General features: G+C 40.8%; 1 long non-coding RNA gene across 1 annotated transcript; it reads right to left on the reverse strand.

The window, feature by feature from the left end:
• Positions 1 to 1,049: 1,049 nt before the first annotated feature.
• Positions 1,050 to 6,508, reverse strand: LOC311306728. The gene is made up of 3 exons (XR_014630214.1): positions 2,898 to 6,508; positions 2,673 to 2,792; positions 1,050 to 1,608 (listed from the first exon to the last, which is right to left on the reverse strand). It is a non-coding gene; the product is annotated as an uncharacterized lncRNA (long non-coding RNA).
• Positions 6,509 to 6,833: the final 325 nt, after the last annotated feature.

Genomic DNA, 6,833 nt, shown 5'->3' on the forward strand with positions numbered 1-6,833 from the left:
CAGATTTACCATGCATCATTGCCCATCCTAATTTTGAGGCAGTTTGTCTCAATCCAGATGTACTGTGGGCTGCCCTCGTCAGCCTCCGTGACAGATGGAGCGCTGGTTTACCCAGCCGCGATGCAGTTACTAACAGGCAGGTCTAACATGAACATATTTGTTTAGAATTATATAACATGTTATTTCTTGATAACAGACCGCTGCGAAGTATAACACACCGTTGCCATGAAAAACAGCGCGTTGCTATGGACGCGGAACAGACTATTTTCTTTTGCGGAAGCAATGCAATCGTTTTAAATCAATAAACTCCTTTTTAAATCTATAATTTGTGTCAAATTATTTATTTATTTTGTAGGTAGCCATGTAATAAGCGGGATTATGTATAGCGAGGCGGTTGTTATAGCGAATAACAACCCCTTCAGGCTGATTCAAGCTCTGCTTCGCGTCGGGGTCCCGTTCAGCCTGTCGGGGTTGTTATTCGCTATAACAACCGCCTCGCTATACATTATCCCTTACTTAGTTTGGCCAACACTGAAAGTTTTTCCAGTAACCAATAAAGAATCTAGACAATAATACAGCGCAAACATTATTGGCTGGCATGTATTGGCTTGAGTCAAACCTTGATTCATCTTTTCATAACATTTAGTGTAAACTTTTGGCTTTAGGTCTTACAGATATTCTTCCTATCGCCAGTTTACATGGTGGATGCATGGCTGGCTGGGGAGAAGAGTCCGCAGAATCATTCCCTCGTGTGCAGTGAACAAAATAAGAAATGTCTACCCCGAACCAAGTGGAGCCTGTACAGGATTTGAACATGCAGACAATCAGGGAGAAGTAGAGGAGGCATGGAGGAATTTTTAACTATGCATAGACTGAACTTGCAAAAAACAAACTGCTAAAAATAATTCAAAATAAAACAGCTGAGCATTTAAACTACAATGGTGTGTTCATTGTGTATTATCAGAGGTGTCAAAAGTGCACACTTCCCATACTCAAAGTAGAAGTTTCCTGTGAAATGAAGAGAAATAATTTAAGACCAGAATTCTTTTGGGACCATCACAATTTATTCCCTATACAAAAGCAGGTGTGTGTATCAATCAGCAGCTCCCCCTCCCTCCAAGGTCCACACAATACTACAATAAAGCAGTTATGTACATATTCACAGATTTAGATGTTTATACACCAACATATTAATATACCAAGACAAACCAAATCAAACTGTTGAACACAGTTGTTATGTACATATTTACAAGTTTAGATATTTTATAAATACAGGTTTGCTTTCCTACATCACTGATAACTGAATAAACAAACACGTGCCAGAGATTCGCAGCTATTTGAAGCGTGAATACTGAAATGATTGCAAAATGATCTGTGATCTTGACAGTGTCACCTGTGGAGCCATGATGTGTCTTTGGTTGAAACTCACGTCCACTGCCTGGTTTGGATCGTAATCAGAGGAGAGAACATCTTCCATCATGGCAGTCATGTAGCTGTAGTCCTTTTCTGTCATCACAGGTTTTGCTCTGAAGGTCTTGTGGACTTTGTTCTAAGCGATTTTGAATTTGGGTTCACCCACGCTCTCCCCATCTCCCCGTTTTGAACAGCCTATTCAAAAACAAAAAGGGAAAATAACTTAATATCAGGTTATTGCATAACACCAAAGGAATTTTTTTTCTGTGACAAACTTTATGAAATTTCTACACTTTTAGAAATGTTTGTATAGGAAAAGTGGTGGTCACTTAGTGAAATAGACACTTGCACAATTTTGCCAGGAGTGTTCATTAAGATTTTTAAACATTATTTTCTTTATTTATAAAAGTAAATATTTATGAAATAATTTTGTCTACCATCACACCATAGGACGATTTTAAGATTTGGCTCAAAGTTGTACAAAAATAAAAAAATAACTCGGGTATTAAAACAACAAATTCATGTAAAACAAGAAAATGTGTAACCATATACAGTGTTCTTAAAGGGATAGTTTGCCCAAAAATGAAAATACTGTCATCATTTACTCACCCTCAAGTTGTTTCAAACCTGTATGAATTTCACAATGGCTTTGTGTGAAGTTCACAAAAGAAGATATTTTGAAAAATGTCGGTAACCAATGATGGACCCCACTGACTTCCATAGTAGGAAAAAAAATACTATGGAAGTCAATGGGGTCCATCAACTGTTTGGTTACCGACATTTTTCAAAATATCTTCTTTTGTGTTCAGCAGAAAAAAGAAATTCATACAGGTTTGAAACAACTTGAGGGTGAGTAAATGATGACAGAATTTTCTTTTTTGGGCGAACTATCCCTTTAATGATGAAAATTTGAAATAAATTATTTTTATCTTCTCTGACGGTGAAAAAGCCACGTCACGTCAACTACCCAAACATAGGGTTAATGTTACAGCATTTTCTGGTGCGTAATGTGGCGTTTGAGAACCTAAAACCCCGTTTCTCCTAGTTGACACGACAACACATAACCGCCGTTATCAGAAATCTCCACATTGGCCGGAGTTTTTAGAAATAATAGTTTTCTGTGATAAAAACGGGGTATTTGTGTAAATGAGAGGCCAAACCGCAGGGAAATATCTGTGTCTTCCCTTCGTGTAAATGGGGCCACAGACTGATGTCACAGTGCAAAATACTGTGCAATGAGTTGGAATGATTACACTCACCTGTTCCTTGTTCACATTGTTGTTATAATCCAGGGCAGCAAGCATAGAGGCATGAACCATCACATCATATCCAAAATGCATTCTCTTTGGGAGGTATTTCAGATACATGGAGTGATATACCTTAAACAAAATATAATTTGAAATGAGAACAATTACAATTGAATTACACTCGGCAATGTACACTCATGCCTACTTATAATATCTAATGTCTATACTTGATCATACCTCTAGTGTTGTTGTGTGGACGCACTCCGTTAAGTGATCCAAGTCTTTTAAAAGCCGCTTGTCTGTCACAGTCTTCACAAGACTGTTGTGTGCAACAGATCCCGGCTTCAGCCACAGCTTTCTTCTTTGGACTGCCTCGTCAAGGGGCTTGTGTGGACATTTGTGGTAGTACCTGTTCCCAGGCCACTCATGACGGTTGATAACATGGTGTACAATGGAGACCCACTTCTATCTCAACAGTTCAGCATTACCCTCACATGTTTGTGCACACCACCACAAATGATTTATGATGGATGTTATCCACTCTGCCAGGCCTTCACATTACTTTGTCTTTGCTGCCTTCGCTAATTTTTTCGATAGGCCTTTGGACACTTGCCATGGGTCAAATTGATGATGTTTTTCAGGATTGTTTACCCTCATTTCTTTCATAATTTGAGGGTGGCGGTCAGTGGAGATGGTGCTCACCTTAACTCCATTCTCTTCAATTGTTTGCAGAGCATCTTTGAAACCCTTGATCTCCATTGTGTTGGAGCTTGACACTTGGGTGCAACTTACAACTTTAAAGTCCACTACCTTTTCAGTCAGTGCATCCATAAAGGTGTACGTACAGTATTGAGCTGAGTGACCAGGAGAGTCACACCGGCCATCTCCACAGAGCACAACTTCTTGCTGGTTAGTCATTGTGGTTAACACAGTACTCTGCTCTTTATTCCATGTTTTTTCAATCACAGGAAACACGTACCTCTTCCTCAGTGTTGCATATGTATCAGCACTTATTGTCTTTAGGTTCATATTGTGACAAAAGCGCTCAAATTTTACAAAATGGATCCCACTGAAGAAGACTGACGCTGATAAGAGCAGGTTTCCTATCCCTTTGCAGTGTTTTCCAGGAGGCTGACTTTGCCATCTGTAACTGCAGCAATTAATGCATGTGAGTTCTAATGTCAATTGTGATCCATCATTGTGTAGCTCTCTCATATCTTCCTGAACAATAAGGGAGCCACACTTTGAACAATGTCGAAGCAATTGCTGTAACTGCTCCTCAAAAACTATAAAAACTCTAGTGCTAATTCCTTCAACGTGAATGAATTGAAGGTCGTGAGCCCTGTGTACTTTGAGAGGACTCTGATGCACTTGCAGTGTAATCCGGATCAAATAGACTACGCTGTGACTGAGACAGATCGCTAGGTTCATTATCTGATAAGAACAGATCTTTAGAGTTGTCATCCTCCACTACCAACTCATGTTTACGTGCGTAACTACTATGGTCGGTCGCCACCTGGTAGTGTGCGTCAGCTGGCCACTGTACAGCTGCAGCCAATTGGTATATTAGCCCGAAATCCGTCTGAGTCTCTGCATCAAATTTAATTGGAGAACACTGGACGCTTTTATCTTCCATTAGAGCCTCGACAAGTGCATGGTTTTCTGGTTCGACACAGTCCATGATTTCCTCTGCACAAGTGGAGACACAAGCGCTAGTGCTACTTAGCATGCTATCCAGCGTCTCTTGCCTTAGCCGTTTCTGTTCACGATTTACACTTGAAATACGCGGACGTTTAGCATTCTTGTGAGGAAAAATCATGGGTATTGCATTCGGTTTAAGTACTCGCCTGTAACCACGAACTCCCATGAGCTCGTTCATCACCTGTCGGCGATCAAAATCCTCAAATGAATCAGGGCTAAAGTGTCGAGAACAGAGCCGCGGGTAATTGGGGAGTTTCACTCGCCCGCAAGCATCTTCCCATTGTTTTCTTCTCTTTGCATCAGAACTAGGAAAACAGTGGAAGGTCAAATCACCGCTCTCGTTTGTCTTCGAATGGGCATCACAACCAACAGCCACACAATGTGGCATTTTATCTGTCTAGGTGTGTCCGACGATGAACTGTAGAAGAAGAGTGTGTCGAACTGCCGCGTTTTAATTTGGCGCTCAGGACCGTCGTGCGTCATCAACAATCGACGGCCCATAGTACAAAAAGCTGAAAAAAGTAGTGATCGCGCTTTTTTATTTTTCTTAATCATGAAAGCATTTCAGGTATTTTTAACCAAGCGCCTTACTTAGGAGGGGTATTGACATCATATCTTGGCAAACTAGCCGGAGATCCTTTTAAGTATCCTTTTAAGTTTGCTTATGAGCTGCGACTTCTCTCTCGAGAAACCACACTTGTGCATTCTTTCTCTGATTCGATCACAAACTTGCGCATTACATACCGTTTCACAGCTGGCGAACGATCCCGCGCTTCAGCGTCATCACTACGACACGGCATTATTACGGCTTTTGTTCACACAGCGTGTGTTCCGGGACTGAACACGGCAATGTTACTAGGTCCCCAACCCGGCATCGATCCCTGCATCAGTCCCGGGTCGTGTTTGCGTTCACACAGAAGGCACTCTGGCAACTTGCCGACAATTTCCCGGGTTCAAAGCGCTGTGTGAAAGGGGCTTAAGTCTCCTGGACTTCGCTTCTGAGTTTTCAACAGTTACATTGCACCATTTCACAGCAAGACAGCATTTTTAACACGTGTACCGCTTCTCTCCTGTGTGCAAGTACTTGTGTGAGCCTTAAGATTTCGTTCTCGTGAAAAACACTTGCCACACAGTTTACAGATGAAATGTTTCTCTCCAGTGTGAAGTCTCATGTGAGTGTTGAGGTTACTTTTACGACTGAAACTTTTTCCACAGTGATGACATATAAAACTGTTCTCTCCTGAGTGAATCTTCAAGTGGCCATTAAGGGTTGCTTTACGTGTGAAACTCTTTCCACACTGATCACATGTGAACATTTTTTTTCTATTTTTTTTCTCTCTAGTGTGAATTCTCATGTGGGAATTAAGGGTGCTGTTATGTGCAAAACTCTGTCCACAATGAGAGCAAGTATAAGGCTTTTCTCCAGTGTGAATTCTCATGTGGGAATTAAGACCAATTTTATGTGCAAAACTCTGTCCACAATGAGAGCAAGTATAAGGCTTTTCTCCAGTGTGAACGCTCATGTGGACTTTAAGTGTCGTTTTATATGCAAAACTCTGTTCACAATGAGAGCAAGTATAAGGCTTTTCTCCAGTGTGAATTCTCATGTGGGAATTAAGGGTGTTGTTATGTGCAAATTTCAGTCCACAATGAGAGCAAGTATAAGGCTTTTCTCCAGTGTGAATTCTCGTGTGTGAATTAAGACCGCTTTTATGTGCAAAACTCTGTCCACAATGAGAGCAAGTATAAGGCTTTTCTCCAGTGTGAATTCTCATGTGGACTTTAAGTGTTGTTTTATATGCAAAACTCTGTTCACAATGAGAGCAAGTATAAGGCTTTTCTCCAGTGTGAATTCTCATGTGGTCTTTAAGGGTTTGTTTTTGAGCAAAACTCCTTCCACATGGGTGACAGATGAAAGGACTCTCTCCAGTATGAATTCTCATGTGGGAATTAAGGCCGCTTTTATGTGCAAAACTCTGTCCACAATGAGAGCAAGTATACGGCTTTTCTCCAGTGTGAATTCTCATGTGGACTTTAAGTGTTGCTTTATATGCAAAACTCTGTTCACAATGAGAGCAAGTATAAGGCTTTTCTCCAGTGTGAATTCTCATGTGGACTTTAAGGGCTGTTTTATATGCAAAACTCTGTTCACAATGAGAGCAAGTATAAGGCTTTTCTCCAGTGTGAATTCTCATGTGGGAATTAAGGCTGCTGTTATGTGCAAAACTCTGTCCACAATGAGAGCAAGTATAAGGCTTTTCTCCAGTGTGAATTCTCATGTGGTCTTTAAGGGTTTGTTTTTTAGCAAAACTCCTTCCACATGGTTGACAGGTGAAAGGACTCTCTCCAGTGTGAATTCTCAAGTGGACATTAAGGTTGCTTTTATGTGAAAAACTCTGTTCACAATGAGAGCAAGTATAAGGCTTTTCTCCAGTGTGAATTCTCATGTGGTCTTTAAGGTTGCTTTTATGT

The sequence above is a fragment of the Rutilus rutilus genome (assembly GCF_951802725.1).
Source record: "Rutilus rutilus genome assembly, chromosome: 1".
NCBI lineage: Eukaryota > Metazoa > Chordata > Actinopteri > Cypriniformes > Leuciscidae > Rutilus > Rutilus rutilus.